Source organism: Bombus pyrosoma, linkage group LG3, assembly GCF_014825855.1.
Source record: "Bombus pyrosoma isolate SC7728 linkage group LG3, ASM1482585v1, whole genome shotgun sequence".
Taxonomy (NCBI): Eukaryota; Metazoa; Arthropoda; class Insecta; order Hymenoptera; family Apidae; genus Bombus; species Bombus pyrosoma.
This window is the reverse complement of record NC_057772.1, coordinates 9,057,932-9,082,385: the sequence shown is the minus strand read 5'-3', so window position 1 is coordinate 9,082,385 and position 24,454 is coordinate 9,057,932. Positions and strand designations below refer to the sequence as shown.

The window sequence follows — 24,454 nt, the reverse complement described above, 5'->3', positions numbered from 1 at the left end:
ATTGTCGGGCCTTTAACGATCCCGCGACTTCACCGGTTTTCACGAAAATCGCGTTACCCTGGTCGAAAATTTCATCGCGCTTAATGAATTTCTGACATGTGCGAAATGCCTCTCGATTCTTGGCCGTTGTCCCTAGAAACGATCGACGGATGAATAATTGAAGAAGCGGGTTGCAGAAAACAGTTTCTTGTTGCAAGTGCCAAGAAACATGCTTTTCAGGAAGAAAAGAAACCTTGCGCGTTAACGTAGTCCCAAGTTGGTGAAAAGGAAAAGTGTACCTGTATGGAAAATCCTGTACGCGCCGCTTCTTAGTCGCAGGGAAAATCCAATGTTCCGCTCGTTTAGATTACATAGATGAGAACCAAGAAATAATTTTCTCTTATTTAGTTTATTGGCGCTCGTGTCTTCCTCTATAGAGGCGACGCGTTGCCACACCATCTCCTAACTTTGTTAATAATTATCTGCAAAGCGGAATTACGCTTGAATTTTATACTGCTCGTGTTCTCATTTGTACGTAGAACATTCTCCGATGTAAAAATCAAAATTTGTCGATCTTCCCGCCTACGATGTCTTCTCTTCGATTTCTTCTAAGAATCTTTTAAAAATCAACCTAAAACCAACGAGCAAATTTATTTGACATAAATTTCAGAAATACGATACAGCGTTATACTCGTGCACAAACCGATGAAAATGCGACAGCGGGTTCGTGCAAGTCGCGAAAAGCTCGCTGCAACTGATTTTTACGAGCGGCGCGACCTATTGCTGAAACTAAATCGAAGAGAAACTTGAGAGAAGGAACTGGCAAAGGCCCGGATTCGTAGCCAACGAATAGTTTTCGCGTAACTCTAATTCCAGCAACGAATCTAAGTATTATTCGACTTGTGTCTACCTGGTCTGTCAAGGCCGAGAGGAAGCGGATTTGAAAACTAACCAATAGAACGCTCGACTCTCAACCTCTTAACCAGAGAATATTTTCCTGCCTATGTCGAAATTGCTAGAACCGGTAGAATGGGAAATTATTTCCATACAGACACGATGTCGTGACGAACTATGTCGTCACACCCGATAGGACCGTTTACTTGACACGACGAAATGTCTCGTCTTTCCCGGTTAAAAGATTATGCTACTTTGTATTCAAAAACTATTACGAGAAGATATAAGACTGTTAGAATTATCGCAAAATTTCGAAACAACGCGAAAGGTCCGAACAGACGCAGACATCGTCGTCATGCGAATGTTAAACGAGGCTGAAGAAACTTTGTTTTCGCTGCGAGAAATGAATGGTCGTTTAAATAAAAATATTCTATCACGTTGATCTTCTGTCTCCGAACACGCGTCTGAAACACGTTCTTCGTGATCTCGATGAAAACATCGAACACGTTACATTACTCTTTACCATTATCGTCTCTTTCGTTTATTTTTTTTAATTATCGCCGCAAAATAAATACCAATTCTGTGTCATCGTCATCGGCAACAGTGCCATTGACGTGTTCCATATTACACATGGGTTTATTTTTGTATCTTTCAGACAGAGAGATAATTATATTAAGAGGAAGATAAATTTGACGGTAAATATCTTTCGAAAGCTCGGAAACCAAAACTTCTTTAACGATAAATCAGACAAAAGTAATATCCTTTAACCTGTGTTCGCCAACATATTTCGCTGTTTAACTCGCCTTTCGAACACTCACATTCAACGAGAAATTTCCACGTAAAGCTGACAACTCGGCGAGTAGCTCGCAGCGAAGCTCCGTGAATATGCGCTTGTCTTTCCCTTCCAACGAAATATTTTACGCTATCGTCGATTGATTTTCTTAGTTACTCGTCTATTGCGTTGGCAACTAAGTGATTGCAGATTTTGTCATTAGGTGGTAATAGCAAACCCCGCAATCGCTTAGTTGCCGACCCAACAGTTAGAGACATCACAATGTTCCATATCAAGTGCTGTTTCATACTGTATATATTTAGTTGCCCTGTACGTTTCTATGTTCTTCTATGGATGGTAATGAATCTAAGTCGATGAACAAGTAGAATAGGAACGATCAATTATAGGAGAATAACGAGAAATTGTAGATAAATAACGTTTATTTGCGTAACGCTGGAGATTTCGCACGCTTTCTCACAGACAAGGTGAGAAATTGAAATAACAATCCTTTGCGAATATCGAGCGGAAATATATATTTAGTATCTTACAAGTTACGTTCGCCTCGTTATCGCTCTGACGTAAAGAAAATTGAAGAGATCTAATCTTAGAAGAGATTTATCTCATCTACTTAATATCGTAACGCGTAGTTACCGTACTTATCATATTTCCTACATTTTGCGTATTCCTGCATCTTGAAATTTGGCCGCGAATATACGTAGAAATTGCGAGTCGATGACTTTAGCGTCAGAAATCGCACGACTTTCGAACAATCCTTTCCTGGCGACTTTATAGAAAACCCGATAGAATTTTCTCTAGAAAATTCTCCTCTCTGGATCATCGTCATTCCTCTCAAGGAGTTTGATCAGACTACTTTACGACCATTCGAAACAGCACGTCGCCGACCAATAGAAGTTGGCTGTCTCTCGTTGACACTTTGTCGTCGGCAACGTCGTGCATCGGGAAACATAGGACACCGTGACAGGCAGAGACGTGGAAGCCGGTGCGTGGGTTTTGTCCGTGCAGCTGTGTGCACTGTGCACGCATGCGACCTCAAGCCGTGTTGCGTTGCATCACGTTGGGAGGCTGGCTGCATCACACACGTGAGAGACAGGTAGCTCACTTCCGGTCGGCGGGGACCATTATACGGGATGCACGAAATGAGCAGCAGACCTACCACATGATACCTTCGGATTCTTTTTATACTCACACTTGGACACATTGGCCTGCGTCGGTGATCTTGTAACGACGACCAGACTGCGGATATTTAGGCGAATTCCTATCTTCGTAGATATAATTCGCAAAATGGAATTTACAGGGACAAATGTTTCGTTCGTTCGGATATCGTAAAGGATACTGTACTTTACGTATTTGATGTATTTCTTCGATGCATCCTTTTATCTCCAAATTTCGCACAGTATGCGCAAGAATCCGCTGGTTCAACGATGACTGAAATATATTTTTAAATAACGTTCGACCGCTCTGATTCGAATATCACGTTGCAGATGATAGGAATTTTGATTTCGCCATGTGCACTGTTGGTGGACGTCGTTAAATGAATTCCAACTTTGTGCGATAAGGATTGTTAAAGTTGTTATCATCAAACAATTCAATTAGATCTTATTATTTTTATGTAAGCAGCAACGAATGAATATTTCTTCGGGTAATTACCGATTTTTAGAGAAGATATTCGTCTGAAAGTAATTACACGAGATTTAAATAACACCGAGTGTTCTTGTAGTGTGTCGTATTATTGAAATAAAATATGTGAAGATACGACAGGTACACGTACGTAAGTGTGTTTTTATGTAAGTACGTGTACGTCACTGGGTCGTGCGATTCGCAGCTTCCTTCCGACGCGGCCACGCGAGAAATTCTTGCCAGGTCGAGGTTTCAGCCTGGATCATAAATCGCCGATCCAAGATCCTGGATCGATTTCCGAACCTCAGAACATGGAAATCTGAGAGACGTTATCCTTTCACGGCTAAGATGACGCGAATTTTGTTATCCGATAAATTTGCATACGAAATTACGCTTCGTCCCGTGAACGATTATTCTACAAATTATTATCAAAATGATTAAAATCTTAAAAAAAGTATTCCTAAATCAATCGAATATTCAAATAAACGATATACTGTTCGCAACATGCGTGTGATATCGAAATAACGAATTTCGTCTTCGATTTTATACCACAAGATCTGGTTGGAATTGTTCAACCATCGAATGTACATTTATCGAGTTTCATATAATTTGCAAATTTCATATAATCGTCGATTTCAATGGCGTTGAAAATTCGTTAAAATCGCGTGTCAAAACGAGAATAAGATAACGAGATGATTATATATGAAGCGTTAAGGCGAAGTTTTTCGACTTCTCTCGCAGCTGCGTTGCGTAATAGGACGAAGGAAATTCGGTGAACGAGAGGATCTCGAGGAAACCTGCCCGAAGCGTAGACGCGTACCTGAGCAAGGGGAAGCGTTCATGCGAGTAGATACACGGGAAACCATACTCGAGAAAGCAGTACATACCATCTGTCCGAAACGCTTCCGTCACGAAACTATTCGGCCCCTTCACGACGTATCTCTTTGCAATTTAAATCGGATGTTGCACACTTTCGATTCCGTAAACTCCCAGTATCGTTGCTTTAGTTGCCTTTCCTGTCGTTTCTTATCGAACAGTTCGACGATGAAAGCATCTCTCGGAAGTAATAGCTGATCAATTTCGATTTTAATTTATCCGAGAAAGCTTCCATCGCGAAACTAATTAATTTGGCTAAAAACTGATATATTCGGCCTTTTCGCTAGATGTTTCTTTGCAATGCGAATAGAACGTTGCACGAAATTTCAAGTACACTGTATAGATGATGGTGCAACTGATTTTAATATCGTCAAGTAAATTGCCAACTCATTTTCAAGGGAAGGCCGAGACATTTTTGTATCGAATTTAAAGTTTCCAACGAAAGAGACGCGTTTCGTGTACACAAACGAAATACGTCTGTATTTTTGGCTATAACTTGGCCTGTCGAATTTTTCTCTCAGCATCTTCTCTTTCAACGTGTTACGGACGAGCGATATTTTCAGTTCCCTCACTTTTCGATAGTCTCGTGTCAAAGACGTCTTCCACAATTGAAACACTAATCGATTTATGACGATGATGAAAGGGAGGAAATTTCGGGACTGGACGAAAATAATTTCTATCAGGAAATTATTTGCTCTCTTCGCGATGCATCTTCTTGCAATTTAAATAGAATTGCACGCGTTCGATGTGGCAATCCTCGAGCATTGCTCTTTCAGTGTCCTCCCTCGTCCTCGTTCTCGTTCGATAATCCGACATTGAATATGTTCGGCAGAATTAAAAATTCACCGATAGACCTCATGTTTTCGCGCGATTATAGGAAATTTAATTTGAAGCTGGAAGATTACACGAAACGCGCATAGCCTAGAGAAATATATAAAATTTTCTACATTGAGATCGATATACGAGATTGGAAATACAATGTTTTCCACTGTATAACAATCGATAGGTAAAACGATTTTCCAGCGAGATTCCACTCGTTTTGATTACATCGTCGGAAACATGAAGTCGCGTATTCGATCGATTTCGATTAAAAGAGGGAAATCTCGAGACTCGACCAGGAATCTTGTTCAGCATCGACGCGGTTGAATAAAAATACGCGGGGACAGGGCAGACCAATGGCCGTTGCTCATTCGTAATTCAAACAGCGTTTCGTTCACAGATGAATGAGACTTCGGAAACACGGGAAGCATAAAAAGCTCGCGGACCGATCTGTAATCTGCTTCTCATCTACGTGAAGACGCGTGTTGCTCCATGCTTGTTCGATTATTTCTCTCTCGACGAAAGTAGCCTTTCTTCCAAGCGAAACGTCCAATCATTGTACAGTTACAGTTCTTCCAGGATTCCTCGCAAGTCGCCAAATGAAAAATGTCTATTAAAAACACGTTATATATAAATATGTTGTTATGTATCTTTGAATTCTTTTATTCTTCTATAATGCGTATAATATATGTGTAATATGTTTCTAATATGCAAGATAGTATTTTATATATAATATAAACGTATTAAAAATATATAATTTTTGTATTCTTCACGCCAGAATTATCAAAGGTGAACTACCGTGAAAACGATGGATTTTGGACTCTTTCTTCTTAGGATTACCTAGTCGTATCTCTCGTCAAAATGAATATTATTAATTTTTGATAGTATTTTATATACAATATAAATATATTAAAAATATATAATTTTTATATTCTTCACGCCAGAATTATCAAAGGTGAACTACCTTCAAAACGATGGATTTTGAACTATTTCTTCTTAGGATTACCTAGTCGTATTTCTCGTCAAGATGAATATTATTAATTTTTGAATTTTTTATTCTTCTATAGTACGTATAATATATATATAATATGTTTCTAATATGCAAGATAGTATTTTATATATAATATAAACGTATTAAAAATATATAATTTTTATATTCTTCACGCCAGAATTATCAAAGATGAACTACCCTCAAAACGATGGTTTTTGGACTCTTTCTTCTTAGGATTACCTAGTCGTATCTCTCGTCGAAATGAATATTATTAATTTTTGATAGTATTTTATATATAATATAAACATATTAAAAATATATAATTTTTGTATTCTTCACGCCCGAATTATCAAAGATGAACTACCTTCAAAACGATGGTTTTTGGACACTTTCTTCTTAGGATTACCTAGTCGTATTTCTCGTCAAGATGAATATTATTAATTTTTGAATTATTTATTCTTCTATAGTACGTATAATACATATATAATATGTTTCTAATATGCAAGATAGTATTCTATATATAATATAAACATATTAAAAATATATAATTTTTGTATTCTTCACGCCAGAATTATCAAGGGTGAACTACCTTCAAAACGATGGATTTTGGACTCTTTCTTCTTAGGATTACCTAGTCGTATCTCTCGTCAAAATGAATATTATTAATTTTTGAATTATTTATTCTTCTATAGTACGTATAATACATGTATAATATGTTTCTAATATACAAGATAGTATTTTATATATAATATAAACGTATTAAAAATATATAATTTTTGTATTCTTCACGCCCGAATTATCAAAGGTGAACTACCTTCAAAACGATGGATTTTGGACTCTTTCTTCTTACAATTACCTAGTTGACGAGAGGTCAAAATGAATATTATTAATTTTTATTTAGACAGAGACGCGATTACTCGAATCTATTTGTTGTAATTCATATCGTCTGGATTATAACGATTTATGCTGCGGAATATTTACGCGCATATTACGAGGTGGTAATTCCAGTTGAACAAACAAAGTCCGTGAAGTACAACATCCGATCGGCACGCATTTACCGCGTACAATACGAGGAACGAAGTTAAAATCGTCGTTTTAATCTGATTTACACTTTTCCTTTTCTCTCTGTCTTCCGATTATCGTCGACAATCGGTCGACTGACGTCAACCGGCGTAATTTTTCACGCGGATGACGCCAACACTTCCGGAAGAGCATCCGCGAACAAGAATCCTGGGCATTTTTGCAGAATCAAGCTGCAATGTCATTATCGTGAACTTTACCAGGCGACAGGCTACTTACGCCTTATCAATATTAACATTTTCACATCCGGTGGCACCTAAGTCTCGTCAACTGTGGGCCAAATGTTAATGTCCGGTCGTGTCACGCGCGTATCGACCCTTTACCCAAAGCTTACGAACTTGAAACATTTTACCAAAAAAAAAAAAAAAAAAAAAACAAAGAAAACAGGCGATAAAATGTCAGTGAATACCGTTGCTTGACAATAACAAGTTTGGTGTTGAGACAAATGAAATTTTACAAATCATTCTCAAGTTGATCGGATCATGGAAGGGAACGATTGCGATCGATAATTTGTAACTCGTCAATTTGGACATATTAGGTTGTCCGAAAAGTGTCTTTCTTTTACAGATACGTCTTTTACAACGATGCATCTTTATACAAATATGAAACATAATCTGTCGAAGGTTGTGACCTTTATTTCGATAGAACAAAATAGATAAAATAATATAAAACGAAAAACGTTGTGCGTCCATTATTTCTTTATAAAACGAAAGAAACTTTCCGGACGATCTAATATTCGTTGATGGATTATTGCGCGAATCGATTAGTTGGGAAATTATTGCGATTTGATTTCTATGCGCTTTAGGAGTAGTTTCTCGTCGAGTCTCGTTTAGATTTTGATTTTCTGAATGGAAAGTAGGAAGGGCGAAGTTTTAAAGAATTACATTCATTACGCGGATTCAGAATTTTTGCGATGATAAAATTGTTAAATATTTCGCGAATACTATTCTGTATTACTATACTATTATTCTGTATTATTTAAATAATTGCAATTAATCCTGGTCATCGACGATAACAACGTGATGAATTTTTACAAAATTCAATTTCTTCGCCATCTTCCGAATTCAGCTTGCAGGAAGAGTTTCCAAAAAAGTTTCCAAAATTTAGTTAATTACAAACAAAATTGTAAAAATATTTATTCGTATTTTTCTCTGTACAAAAGGATCAAAAAATCGAGCAAATAGGAAAATCTAATTACTAAGAAGAAAATCGTGGAAAATATTTAGGAAGAAACGACTATCTCGAGAAGCAAATTTAAAAATGGCAAGAAAAATGTAGAAATTTAGAACAGAACGGCGCGCCATAAACTAGCTACAGGGAATAAATAATTATTCAAGTTATTTATCAGATATTTATATCGAATAATTAAGCAAGTAGAAGGATAATAGTAAACGATGATTGAAAGAAAGTGGAAAATTCAGTGTGTGACGTGTAGAAGGAAAGCAAAGAGTGTCTCGCGTGCACGTTATACATTAACGGCACACATGTTATAAAGTCGCAACCCCATGGAAGGTGGTTGATGAGCATATAATGACGCGGAGAGGCGAAAGGGCGGCTGCCAGGGTGAGGCTAGACAGGTACCTTATATTTACACGAGTCGTCCAGACATCTGTTCGTTACAGGTACTACCGGCATATACATAGAAATGTGCATACACACACACACACACACACGTCTGATACATTCTGACGAATCATGATTCATTCTTTCTTAAATTTTAATTTAGATCGAAATCTTCGAACGCGAGATTTATTAACGCGTTAACGTAGATAATAGATCGATGGGAAATATACGATTAACATCGATATTTGCATCTGATACATACGCGTTTTATGTCGTATCGTGTTTATATTTTGATATAGATAGACACTGTTTTAACACACGTCATGCTGAATAACTATGCTATAGTAACATCGAGTGGTATACGATAAGTACGAGAGAAATCAATTTCGCTGATCGACTTCACATTCTTCGAAATTCTCCGCGTATCTCGTGTATAACGTTCTTTATTCATTGGAACTCCTTAATTATAATTAGAATTTCACTTAACACTTTGACTGCCACGTTGGTCGTACACGACCCGCCGCGGTTTCTCCTGTGACGCGACTGTTGGTCATTGACGACCGGAGCGCTTCAACTTCTTACAATTGTAAAGATTGAACGAAGATTGACAGTTAGAGTTAGGTTTTGAATATAACCGATAAATGGAAGATACTTTGAAATAAAAATCGAGGAATCGATCAATTAAACATTTTTATTAGAACATCGATAAAAAGGAAATGAGAACAAGTCTTGCGTCTAACGGTGCACTGTGTTAAAACACCGTGGCGTCCTGAGCGAAACATGGGATTTCCGCGTGGCAGTCAAAGCGTTAATTAGGATATTTCGCGAAATTTTCTCTACGTTAGGATCTGTTTAAGCGGATATATTTGTTTTCTCTCTTCGATCTTGAAATTTTCTAATTAGCGTTGAATCGAATCGAAATGAAAAATCTAAAATCTCACGGCTACGACCTACGAGCGAGTAGCTTTACGCGACAACCAAACTATTCCTAACAAAAAGAAAAAAGAAAAAAGGAAAAGAATGTCGGAAATAAGAAAGCTGCGCGAAGAAAGAATCGAAAGATGTGGAAAGGAATATAAATTATTCGTTGAGAAAAGAGTGGAGAAAAGAGTGAAGAGAATCAAATCACCTGGAGGACAATTGACAAAATTTATTACCTGCAACGTTTTATTCGCGACGCATTCTTTTCTCCTCTTTCCCTTATATATATAGTGGGTCCGTTTCGTTTTAAGACACGAGAGACAACGGTACGAGGCCCACTTATTTACGTCTGTATATCTGACGGTGAGCGCGTATACTTACGCGTTTGTGTTCACGATGGATACACGTGAATAAAGGTGTACACGGAGGAAAAGAAGCGACGAAAGTTGCATACGAAAGACACCCGGCTAATCCACGTGCACGTTCATGAGCGTATCAGTTCGACTCGAATGTAGGTTATCCGTTAGAATATGACCAACAATTGGACCCACCGTTTCGAGTATCAAACTCTCCGTGCAATCGAGTAATGGAGGTTTCTTTGATGTTCGAACGATCGAACGATCGATACGAGGAATAATTAACAGCGGAATAATTAGAGAAAGTAATTAGGTTGTCCGAAAAGTATCTTTCGTTTTATAAGAAAATAATAAACGCATAATGTTGTTTGTTTTATATTAATTCATTGAATTATGCACGAACGTAATAATAGAAATAGAACGAAATGGATTGTACGTAATTCAATAAAATAATATAAAAGAGAAATTGTTGTTCATCTATTATCACCTTATGAAAGGAAAGAAACTTTTTCGACAATCTAATATTTGTACACCATCCTATAGATATATTACAGTATTATATTAGTATATTATGTGTTGTGTATCATATCGTGTAACATCATATTGTTATAACGTTCGATGATTTTCGTGAAATTTGAGTTTTAATATGGAACAAATAGTTCTGAATTGCTTCTTTGTTCTTTATAGTATATCTGCTTTATAAATTTGTCAGAGGTAACGTTTTTCTTTATTATAGTTAGTTTCAAGATAGAACGATCCACCTTTGTCGTTTTATATTTGTAAAAAGGATCGGTGCATAGTTCGCGATCTGTATTATGATAGTATCGATAAATACGACAAATATCGACGAATGAAAGTATTTGTCTAATTACAGGATACCATTAAATTTGTTAAACTCATTCTTCTCGAAATTCAATCATCGATGTACTAATTAAGTTAAAAAATACTACGTTTCGTGTTATTTAGTACCAACTCTCTCTTTGACTATGAAAAAAAAAATTGATGAAAAATTTGATGCTGCAAAAATAAAAAAATATCTCGTTCTTCTCGAAATTACGGAAAATGGACACGCAATATTTGCGCATCAGGCCATCGATGTACTAATTAAATTAAGAAATACTACGTTTCGTGTTATTTAGTACCAACTCTCTCTTTGACTATGAAAAAAAAAATTGATGAAAAATTTGATGCTGCAAAACTAAAAAAATATCTCGTTCTTCTCGAAATTACGAAAAATGGACACGCAATATTTGCGCATCAGGCCATCGATGTACTAATTAAGTTAAAAAATACTACGTTTCGTGTTATTTAGTACCAACTCTCTCTTTGACTATGAAGAAAAAAATTGATAAAAAGATTTGATGCTGCGAAAATAAAAAAATAACTCGTTCTTCTCGAAATTACGAAAAATGGACACGCAATATTTGCGCATCAGGCCATCGATGTACTAATTAAGTTAAAAAATACTACGTTTCGTGTTATTTAGTACCAACCCTCATGTTGGCTATAAAAAAAAATTAATGAAAAAATTTAATATTGCGAAAATAAAGACTAACGAAAGAATAGCGTTTTTTATTTAAGAAGAGCAATAAACGATCCTGTACTTCCAGTACGTCCACTTACTTTTTTGAAGAAAACTGCGACGATAGAAAATAAAAAGTAATATTGCGTTTATTATATTGACTCGTTAATGTTCAACCAAGCGCGATGGATCCTTTTTGTCTTCTTTTCGTCCGGAACAACCCCTGCAATATTTAGACTTCTTCTTTAGACGCAGAGCAAACGGTACAGCCATAATTTCCTTTTATTATGGTCGAAGGTTTTTATTACACGTTTTAAACTATACCGTTGCCATTTCCATAGATGTTGTTAGAAGTTCCATGTTATACGATGAGATTTTCCTAGACGTATTTACTTATAGGAAATTTACGTACTATGGACCAGAATCTTATGAACTGGACCTAAAGCGTGACTCATTCCTCGTTTCTCATTTCTCACTTCTCATTTCTATTTGTTTAACGAGCAACGCGAACTTTGTCCTTTGCCATGTGACTCAATTTTCCGACGGTTTCATCATTTTCATGCTGAAAAAAAATTGCAATTCTTTAACATCCCTCGCTGCGTTTTCAATTCGCGTCGGCGTTCGAAATGTACGAAACAACGACGATATTGTTTATTTAAGCTGAAAATTTACTATGATCTATGTCAACGTGCGAACGACGAGATTCTATAATTATTTCTGTATGGCTTCTACGTATGTTAAACGTATATTATTTTCTGCATCATTCTCGTAATAGTATCGTGTTTGGTCTCAATCAAAAAATGGTTTTAATCAGAAAAATCTCGGCAACGACGAAATTGCCAATGAAATGTTTATTACTAAGCAATTTAAAATGGAGAAATTTCGTTGTTGCTTTAGTGTTTTATCTTATTCTGTTGTTCTATCGCTTCATATGGCTTCTACAGTCGAACGTATATTATTTTCTGCGTCATTCTCGTAGTAGTATCGTGTTTGGTCTCAATCAGAAGATCTCGGCAACGATGAAATTGCCAATGAAATGTTTATTAGTAAGCAATTTAAAGTGGAGAAATTTCGTCGTTGCTTTAGTGTTTTATCTTATTCTGTTGTTTTATCGCTTCATATGGCTTCTACAACCGAATGTATATTATTTTCTGCATCATTCTCGTAGTAGTATCGTGTTTGGTCTCAATCAAAAAATGGTTTTGATCAGAAAAATCTCGGCAACGACGAAATTGTCAATGAAATGTTTATTAGTAAGCAATTTAAAATGGAGAAATTTCGTCGTTGCTTTAGCGTTTTATCTTATTCTGTTATTCTATCGCTTCATATGGCTTCTACAATGAAGCGTATATTACTTTCTGGATAATTGTCGTATAGCAATATCGTGTTTGGTCTCAATCAAAAAATGATTTTAGTCAGAAAAATCTCGGCAACGACGAAATTGCCAATGAGATGTTTATTAGTAAGCAATTTGAAATATCGTGTTTAGTCTCATCTTAACCAACGCGTCGATGAAATTTCTCTTAACAAAAGATTCAAAATAAAGAAATTTCGCGTCGTTGCATTAATATTTAATCTCACAAATACGAGGGCGAAATACGCAGCTGCGTTTAGCGATCTTCTCAAATGCTCAACCTAACGAAGAAATCCCAACGCCGATTCCGATGAAACTTTGTACAAATATTCGTTAAAATTGTCTAAGAATTTAACCCCAATCTGTTCGTACCTCTATTTTACTATTTTACTTCGAATAAAATATCATCCTCTTTATCCGAGCCGATTCTTCCACGCAAGTACTTGCTGATCGTAAACGACAAAAGATACGAAGAATCGATCGAAACGAAGATCGCTCCGTGTCTCGAATTCTATAAATCCGCGCGAAAAACTTGTGAGAAACATCATGTCTTTGCAAAAATTACATAGACAGTTGCCGATTTTTTCAAAGAATTTTTCCCAGACGCAGACGCGGTATGATTTTTAATTCGACCATTTCTTCGTATCTTCCGTCGCTTACGATTCACAAACACTTGCGCGGAAATTCTTCGCCAATTGTAATGCAAAGTGTAACGCTAAGTTTTGCGAAGTTTCACTTGCGTGAACTTTCGTCAAAATCGGCGCGTATCACCTGCGTTCCTTCGCAAGCTCGGCGACAAGCCACGCGTTCCGAAGAAGAAGACTCGTAAAGAAGAGACGATGAAACTCGATTGTTTTCTTCGGAAGAGAAAGAAGGAAATGCTTCTCGCAGATGATATCGCGCGATGTACTGGGAACATCGACGATCATAATCTGATTCCGCGAATCAGATAGCGACGTTATACGACTATGCCATCGATACGCGTCGGTTTCGAGATAGAGGAATTATCTGGCCGCCAGATACGAAAACGTTAGCTTTCGTTCAAGACCTCGAAAAGATTCTGTACTCGCTCCTTGACGAACGATAAAACGCTTACTCATCAAATTGATATCTAACGTGTGGCAACTTTGTTTTTCGTGGTCGACGTTCGTAGTTTGGCGGCTGGTCAACCGAGTAATCGGAAATATCCAGCGAAATTTGCAGATTTCTTAGTAACGATGCTGTGCTTCGATGCGAGAACGCTTCGTTTCTCAACAATTTTTCTCGTTTTCGCTAAATGTACAATCAATCGTTGTATTTGCTCGTGAAATATCGAACATCGAATGGGACGAGAGATCGCGAATCGTGTTGAAGTCGATGCCGATCTTGTGCTCGAACGTTGCTTCATATCTTCATTAATCTCGTTCGATAAGGTTAAAATTTAGAGGAAAAGGTATTAACGAGCTGAAATCGCCGATTCTCTGGTCAATATTCGATCGATATGATTAACCGGAGATATCGATTTCGCGTCTCTTTAGTATGAAATTCAGAAAGCGTAATTTGTTCGTTTTCAACGGATTCTTGCGAACCGACTGTTGACAGAAAGAAATTCTCTGTCGTGAAATTTTCAAGCAAAATTTCCAATATCCTTAGCCAAAACGTGATTCGAAGTGAATAATAATTCAAAATGACGGTCTTCCAACGATATTATTAATCCTCAGCACGGTATCTTCGAACGATGGAAAATTGTAAAGTAAAATGGGAATGGAAAATAAAGTCGAAGCTGTTTCTTCTCATCGATGCAATTTCACTTCTTTCGCTTCGCTTTTAATATTTTAAACCCTATTTCAACATCGTACACGAAATATACCTGTTAATGACGAAAACTTTAAGAGAATTGTACATAAATCACAAGCAGCAAATTACCAGTCTCTCGAAAGATTCAGTATCCTGCATCAACGCACCACAGCCTACCAATTATACCGGTCTAACGAACAAAGGAATGATCGTAAAGCGAAAATGCAAAGAGGAAGAAATGAAACGAAAATGAAACGAGCCTGTCCTTTTCCATCGATACAGTTTCCTTTCGGATGAACAGTTCGATTTTTATCAGTTGGCCGGAGACTTTGACCTAATCCCGAACCGGATGGACCAACGGTGACATCATCGTTCAAACATGGGCGAGGAGAAGCAAACACGAGCGATCTAATCGCCTCGGTCGTCGGTTTTTATCAGCGTAGCTACGGGGTTTCTTACCCGAAACGAGAAAAGTTATTGACGTGTTGCAGCATCACCGTGTGACGAATTGCTGTAGCGATGTTTCCAGGGCGTTTTCCTGTGGGAACACCTTATCAGCAGCGAAGCGGACGAAGGGAACGAACGTTGTCGTCCGTTGCCACGAGAGACGCGGTCGCGTTGACAGGTTTCCGTCCCGGAAACCGTGGTCGATGCCGACTTTCCTCTCCGTGTCGCCTCTCCTCCGATCCTGGCCACGATATCCACGATCCAACTGGAAATTGTGGAATCGCTCTGAATGTGGAATCAATTTTGTTACAGGCGTTTCGTATCTCGTTCATTGGAGAAATTATCGAATATATTTGAAGATAAATTTCGTAGCAATTGGTTTTGCGAGTAACTGGTTCGTTGCGCTGGGGCGTATAAGCGGAGCTGGAGATCGTGGAAAGTTGCACCGAATAGGAATTTTCTTGCAAACGTTCCGTATCTCGTCTGTAGGAGAAATTATCAAATATATTTGAAGATAAATTTTGAAGCGAGTAATCGGTTCGTTGCACTAGGAGGCATAGGCGGAGCTGAAAATCGTAGAAAATTGCTCTGAATATCGTTCTTGTTACGAATGTTTCATTGTTCTTGAATTGTATATGCATAACATCACGAATGCAAGATAAATACAATGTATGCGATAGATTACATATTCGTAATGACGTGCACTCTTCCTTCGATAGATCATAGCTAAGGAAACTTGAAAATTAACCAAAAATTCTATCTTCCCCTATACGTGGATATCTGATCGTTAACCGCTCAAGCCTCGTCTCATCCTACGTAGCTTTTCGAAAACAATTTCACTGTGATCTACGATTATTCACAAAATCTGCAGCCAAACTACCCAAAGAATCATTGTATAAATATCTTTCCAAGAGCCTAATCTTAATCATTTTAGCGCCACGCAGCGCGATCGCGCTATTCGCGTACTATGCCGAACTGTGTCGCGATCTCCGATCACGATCGTCAATTCGCAACTCGTTCGATTCCAAACGTAGCTCGCCGCGAATCATATCGGAGTTTCCTCTCGTAATTAATTTTCTTTTTTTTTCCAAATAATCGTAAACCACCTGCATAAACGAAAAAAAATAGCAGCGCGATCGTATCGATCGACTTTTCTCGCAAATAAATGGACGAAACTCTGTCGCACTGCATGGCAGAATCCGACACGGATTCTTAAAAATCCCTGCCACTAAAACAGTTAATACCCCAAAAATTTTGAAGAGAGTAAGGCCTTATCTCGAATGCTTGCGTCCAAACCATTAACCGTAATCTTGTACCCGATCGTGAACGTTAAGCAGTAAACAATATATTCTCGAAAATTTGCTAATGTACCCTACGGATGGATACTCGGCTATTATGCAAAAGGAAATGAATTGTACATTGCTACATTGTGTGCTTACGGGATTTCCAGCATCCTAACGTCAACAAATTTACTACGAAGTTGAAGAAGCGATGGAAAGGGGCGTTAGGATAATAAAATGTATTACTTTGGTAATTTTCCAGATAAATATAAATCATAGAGTTATACTATTTATTCTAGAGATATCGTATGAGTAACTGAGATATTTATATAACGTCACATCATCCATTAGTTTTCTTCCAACGTATTTTACATCGCTGCAATTGAAATATCCAAGAAATGTTTATTCCTTTGGAAGATATTGCATCGTTGTATTATCTGAACAACCCTCGACACAATCGTTTCAACGTTGTTTGTATAGTGCTATTTTAAATAAATATAAATTTTATTCCTATGATGCAATTCGCTGTAATCGACGTATATATAAAATAGAAAATTTTATAAATTTCTACAAAATTACGGTATTTCGTTATATCACCGGCTCCTCCATCGATCACGATTAATCACCGTTTTATTGTATTGTTATTTTATTGTTATCTATGATTCATAGAAAACTAAAATCGATGGAATACGAGAAAGAAAGTCGTTGAGTCTTGGCACAGCTCTAACATCGAGATCCTACGGCGATCGCAATCGAAAACGCTGAAGCTTATCTGTAACGTTTCTTGCTACGTAACCAATTAAACTATACAGAGAAAATTAGAAATATCAACAGTTAAAGAAGAAATTTCGAAATTCATTAACCGCTACAACACGAGCTTCACTAAACATTCCGATTCTTTAGCAACTCGCCTTCTAAACGAAGCAAACCGCCGAGGAATACTGAAAACCTTATCGTAAAGTTACGTTTCATGCCATGATAACACATCGTAATTGATAACAATTCTCTATGAGAATTGATTTCTATCCAAAAAAGAAAAAAAGGAGGTCTTGGAAGGCATAGAGAAAAGAGTAAAATCGAAAATACGGTAAAATCGAGAAGACGGTAACACGTCACGTGTCGTGGAAATGTTCCGAAGTATGGAACATTAGCTACATGTTCAAAACATTATGAACAAACTGAAGAATACATTAGTCATCGGTCACCTTAACCGACCATATGTCTTACCTTTGTTTGCGTCTTAGAAACAGTAGGATTATAAGTTAAAAGCACTTCTCACTGATTCATTTGAGTATCCGGCTCATTTGCCAGAAAATAATGTTAATTACTTTTATTGCGCCGATCCTTTTACTACCATCACTTTCTTTCCTCTTATTTCTCCATGAAAACGCGTAGCTTCTTCTTCCTAAGATTGCTTGTAATTTCGTTGAAATAGTTTTTCGAGTTTTCCCATCAAGTAAATTAATCGTGTTAATTATATTAATTGTATAATATCAACGATTATTTGTTGGACAACGTTGATTGTTATTAAACGTATTAGTCGAGAAGTTTGGTAAAATATAGCAGAGGCGTAATTTTCTCAAAAGTTAATGCTTCTGTCTATATTTCAGTCATTAATTAAAAATTAATTGTTAATTAAAATATACCTGTTATGTTAGGTTGTCCGAAAAGTTTCTTTCGTTTTATGAGGAAATAATAGACGCGTTTGTTTTATATTATTTTATCGAATTACGTACGATCCATTTTCTTCTGTCGAGATAAACACCGCGACATTTCACACACTTGGTTTCGGACGTTTGTACGAAGGTGCACTGTTGTAAGAAACACGTTTGCGAAAGAAAGACGCTTTCCGGACAGCCTAATATATATAGCGTAATAAATAACCGTTGATAAAAATTAATGGCTATTAATTTTTATAATTTTTATAATTTTTATCGATAATAAAAAAGGCAGTTATTACGATACTCGTGCTATTTCTTTTATGAAACGTCATCCTTTGATGGGAAGTAGCTTCCAAAAGTTGGTATTTTCTTAGCAATACACTCAGCGAGTATTATCAAAAAGTAGGTAGAAAAATTAGCGCACAATTTGTCCTACCTCGATCCGATATCTATCCATCGTTCCTCTAAGGAATTAAAATACAATTATCCTTCGCTCCGTTCTCTGCAAAGAAATTCATTTCAATTTCTATCGTCTCTGTTGCCTATATTTTCTACATTTCCTATATTCCATTTTCCAACAGTCGGAAAATAAACAATAAATTGTACGAATCGCAATTTGATCTTCTCTCGTCGTCCATTTCTTCTCCACATCTTCTCTACCCATCTCGATCAACGATTCTAAACGTGTCAAAACAAGCAATTTTACACTGAGAAGAATTCTTCGTCGTTTTCTGTTTGTTAAACGCAAGTGACGTTTAAGATACATGGGATTTTTTTGCTTCCGGTCAAGCAAGAAGGGGACAATGCTCGTTTTAGATGCGGTGACGCGAGAGGATCTTCTCAATGGCAGGTAGAAGCGGAAACGGTTAAGAGTCAACTGTGATCCTGATGTTTTTGCCCATCTGATTTGACTTCCGACAGCTCCAGGACGCGAGATTCGTAGTAACGACAAGGGTTACTTCCCTTCGCAGCCCTTTTTTCTGCATCAAAGCTCACGATGGACCATATGGACATCGCGGTCAATCTCGACCCTCTTCCTCAATTTTTATCTCTATTTTGTTTCTAACGTATAGAAAATACGGTCCTTTTCACGCCGCAACGAAAGGGGACTGTCTGTGATAAATGATATCTTCGAGGGATGGAAAGAGGCTTAGCGTGCTTCTGGCGAAGGTCGAAGAAAACTAATTTGTATAAATTAAAAGATAAATTAGAAACAAACAAATCTCAAAGCCTAAATATCGGAAAAGTGGGAATATAAAAATTCAATTCACTCGCTGTATTTATAAAATACAAAGTGGAGATTTTAAAGAGTCTAAGGTCTCGCGAATTTGTCGATTTAGAAGCTTGAAATTTTCAACGTTAAAAAATGCAACAATTCTGGCAACGAATAATTCTCACAATTTGTAGGTTCACGGTTTTATATTAGTTGGGGCTGTAAAATTCTATTTAATTCTGAAATTTACAATATTCCGATATCTAAAAGCTGAAGTCCTGAATTTCCATGTCCTGAAATTGAAAGGTTGGACAACTCGGACGAACTTGAAAATTCAGAAATTTGAAAACTCGATTGTTCAAAGATGTTGCTCTCGTCAAAAGTATTCAAATTCGACGAAATCGTTCTATGCATCTCAGATATTAAACATTAACACGCGGGACAACCTAGACAGTACATCGCTCGGAAGGTTATAGGGTAGGCTTTAGTCCCTTCTTCGGGATTTCCCTTCGTCAGCTGTTGTCCTACATTACTTTATTGGGCCCGAAAATACCGCTACTTGACCAACTCATCTCACGGAGGTTGTACACTTTTGCCACCGTCAGGTATAAGATTTTTATAGCGTTTCAGGGGGGTTTACAACGCATAAGAGTTTCATTGTAACGAAAGATTTGAATAGATGTAACGGATTTTTTTAGTTTTGTAATTTCTTCCTTTCTTCTTTCCTCTTCTTAATTAATTGTTCAACACTAGATAATATCATTAAACGACTATAATATAAAAATATAAATAATGATGGATTAACGTAACGATATTTGTTCGACTTAAAAAGAATTCTAAAGAGACTATTTTAATTTAAAAAAGACAAAAAAATGTTCTTCCATAATCAGTGAATATTAATTAAAATTCATTTGATCCTGCTTTTTAGAAGAAAATGTGTAAAATTTCTCCTTTTTTTTTTCATACTCTTTTTCGTTATCACGAATGACACGTTTATGCTAGTGTGATAAATAATTAACTATTATATCAACTATTTTCGCAGCACGCAAAGTGTCCATTTCAACCTACTTTTCCATACGAGTTTTATATTCCTTAATTACTAAAGGGTTTATTAGCCTGCTGGTAGTAACGAAGGAGGATAATAAAAGTAGCAGCATTAATTAGGTAGGCTGATCATCAAATTGCAAAGAAAGATCATTCACAGGGATCCACACCGTGCAAGCGTGTAATTCTAAATTATTTAATTTACATCGAATTAATTGCAAAATTTAAAGATTAATATTCTCGTTATATAATTACTATTCTTCTTCTCACGATCTTTCCACCAACTATAATATGTAATTATTGGAATACATCGCGGTGCATGACCGAAGATTAGAAATATTAAAATATTGAACGTGATATCGATACATCTACCTTTCGTTCAGTTCCATTCTTTCTTTTAATTTTCTAAAATATCTGAATCAATTTAAAGCACTTTCAAATAATAACAAATTCGATATATTTAACCTTCCACCCTCTGTATATTTAAACAAACGTTTGTTACTTGTCAAATGAAATTTATCGCGAGAAGAGTTCGTTTTATCTGTAATTTAAACTAAATTATATAAAACACCAAGTAAATTGCAACTTATTGTTCTCCGTACGATCAGCCTTTCTATTATACGTATATCTATCGTACCTATCTCTACCCTCTCTTTCTTCATCTTCCAAATCACATTCAACCCTTATATCTGAATTTAATAAACCTAACGCAACAATCGACCACACGCTCGCAGCATTTCGATCTGTAGGACAATAACTCGTTATACAAATCTTTCGCTAAAAGAACTTTACCAATGCAGTGAAATTTAATTTAAAGGATAGGATTTCTATCATGACAAGTTCGAAAATATGCAATTCCTCTGATCGTTTCCTCCACGTTGTCCTCAAATTCGAAGACTCGCAGCGAAAAACATAGGCAGTTTTCTGGAAAAACCTCGCAAGCAGCAGCGATATCGTCAGACCATAGATACATAAAATACATTCTTAAACAGATCGAAGAACGTTTATCAAAAGAAGATACGAGGGATCGGAACCGCTCTCCTCGCTCGTGTATTTGTTAATCAGAATAATTAAGATATGCGGGATCGTAGCTATTTTCATTAGCAAAATCTTTGTCCTTGGAATCCTAAAAGGCTGTTCCTTTTTCCCACGAAAATCAGCTGGAGCCAAGCACGATGAATAGAGGGAGATCAGTCAGCAATTCTCCGATAATAAAGTCTGGCTGTTTGTTTCTGCGTTTCAGACGTTGAACGAGCAAACAAACGACCAACTACTCGGAAGCAATAAATTACAAAGCAAGTGAATGTTGTATAATTGCACTGTAGATATTCGGGATGGTAATTTCGTCCTCGTTGGACATCGTAAAATAGGAAATTGTAAAATTCTAATATTTTACCTATTATGCAGAAATTGAAAAGTTTGGAATATTTATAGTCCATTGTTCCAAAAGAAAATAGTGACAGGGTACCTTATGGATAGAAAAGTAGAAATTCAACGCACAGTAGTACGTAGATAGGATGGAAGACAGTTTTTTATTGTGGATGCATCATAGCGGATTGATGTACCTGGTCAAAAAGTGGTTCCGAGAAAAATTAGTTTTCCTATTCGATGACCAGATATCCATTTTACGTACGTTCGGAATGTAAACCGTTCGTATCTTTAGTTTCGATGCAGATTTTTCATTTTCTCTGTTTTAGAATTCTTTATTTCCGTCTGCCCTTCGACCATGCGGTGGGTGACTTGCAGTTACACGTACGAAATAAGTCGGAATGATAATCGTAGTTTAATCTAAACTCTGTCAACACGCCTGTGTTCATCCTTGTACTTTAAATTAATATCAACTTATACGCATCTAACGCGTTTTTCATTTAATGGACGTACAAATTAACTAACTCTCTATTGTCTGACAGCGATGACTCGATCTGAGCGAATGTCGCAGACACGCAATTTTCTCTTAACTGGTCAGCATGAATTTTAGTAATTTTGGTGCTAAGAATTTCTTATCGTATTGGTATCAGTCATCTACCTATTTCGTGATACAGCGGCTCGCAAAAGTATTCGTAGTCTCACCTATCGGAGAAAATCTTTACGTGCGTATATAGTGCGTGTTGTATGAAGCATTTTGAAATTTCATTAGCAAACAAAGAATGAGTCGCGATGGTTGTATCGGTAAAGTTTGAATCCAAGCTGAAAATATGCAGCGTGTCCGTAAAAGTTGTCGCCAAACTCGCGAAAATAAGCAAAAACGTCTTAATAAACGTAAGCGTAAAACCAATGTTGTTTCGAAGTTCTCAGCGTACGTTCGATATGTCCATCGTTTATTTCGATACACGCGTCTCCTCATAGCTGCACGCACGCGTTGAAAAATCCCCGGCATCATCTAGCAGCAGTTTTCGATTCGTTGTATCGATCGAATGAACGAAGCAACTGGTTTATCGTACGCTATACGTACCTTTACGCATTAAACTTCTCATAATTTCGAAAGCAGTAATTTTCCAACTCGCGTTTCTGCTTCTTTCCACGAGTTTTACGAGTTCCTGAATTTCGCCACCAATTTTTGTAAATACTCTGCGCATAGATACACAGGCAGCGGACTTATATTTGGTAAACGTACGCGATACGAATAGTCATATAGAAATGGTCCCTGGATACTATGTACACTATGACTAATTATCATTATGGACGTTTATCTATCTACCCTGCAAAACACGTCTAAACTTGTACCAAATATCCTGCACACAGCTTCTATCGTCGCTTCAAATTCTACGGATTATAATTTTGATAACCGAGTGCCATTTACAGTGCCAATGAAGCACAGCGCGCGTACGTCTCGCGCTTTTCGCGGTATTTTCGCGAGCCGCTCTGTTCTCGGACCGCTCTGAGCTAAATCTCGTAGATTCGCGAGGTCGAAAAATCGCATAAACGTGGTCTGTGTTGAAGAAAAAGTTACGCGCCGTGTTAAGGAGATCAATCGGAACGCGTCACCCCTTTACGTAATTGCCGTTGCAGTGCACGGAAACGATGCAGCGTTTCCCCGGGGCTGAAAAGAGGGAAGACTCGCTTCGCCTGCCCTCACATATCGTATGGTCCGGAGAAGCTCGTCGTCCCTCTTGCGTGGGTGGCTGCGCGCGTTCGCTCTCCCATCCGGCGACACGCACACACATTTACAGGCGCACGATGTATGTGCGCGCACTGTACTCGATGATATAGCGGCGTTGGCATAGGTACGGACCGTCGGTGGCGGGGATAAGATAAAGCACGGAGAGAAAGAGAAAGGTCAGAGTGGAGGGGATGGGCGGTGAGACGCGTGGGAGAGGAGGGACAGCAGACAGGAGCCGAGAAAACGATCACGAGGCGAGAGAAGGAAGCACCTGGGGCGCGATAAGGATGCTCCGACTGCCCTCTGCTCGGGTAGGGGTAGAAAGAGAGGAAATAGAAAGAGATACAGCCCGAGAGGGTACACGCTTCTGCCGTGGAAAACACGTAAGGACTTAGGAAGCGACGTGACCGGGCGGGAGAGGCTTCGGGAGTGGGGATGACCGCAAGAGTCAGGAGAAACGTGAAAGATTAACAAGGATGGATAATGCTCCGCGCTGTTTACTAGAGAAGGATACACGCTGGTATGAAAAATAGAGATAGGTTCGTGGTACTTTTAGTGGCAGAGAAAGAGAGACGCGTATGACAAACAAGCGACAATACATAAATACTATGAATCATTTCATAACGAAGGATGATGCATAGGACGGTGTTAGGGCTAGGTATAGGATTCAGGGAAAGACGCGCGTAAAAAGTAAACAAGAACGCGTAGCTGGAACTAGAAACAGAGATAGATAGACGTACGATTGTAAATACTGCCCGATGGAAATCGAAGGATACGCTTACTAGAAACTAGATGCTATGTACTAGAAAGAGAAACGATGTCCTGAAACGCGTGAATTTTCTGCTGCATCTTTTACCGTTCAACGTACGGAAGAACGTACATCGCGTGAGTTTTAATAAATCCTGGACCAGCGTTGGTTTCTGCTAGCAAAACGAAGAGAAAACAGACAAAGCATAGAGTATAGAAAAGAGAAGAAACGCTAGGAATAGTGATGTTCAACATTGTTAGCGCACCGGGGACCAAGAGAAGCGTTGGTGGAAGGGCGTAAGACAGAGAACAGGGGGAGAGAAGCGTGGCGCACGGAAGACGGGGGAACAAGTGAGAGCAAGAAGGGTGGCATGCGAGTGGTGGGGGGGGATTATGAGTCGACGGGGTGGGGGTCGGGCGG

General features: G+C 37.7%; 1 protein-coding gene across 1 annotated transcript in view; it reads left to right on the top strand.

The window, feature by feature from the left end:
• LOC122566155 (ras-responsive element-binding protein 1) overlaps positions 1 to 24,454 on the top strand; it is a 104,177-nt gene that overhangs the window by 45,528 nt on the left and 34,195 nt on the right. The gene's annotated exons all lie outside the window — the stretch shown is intronic.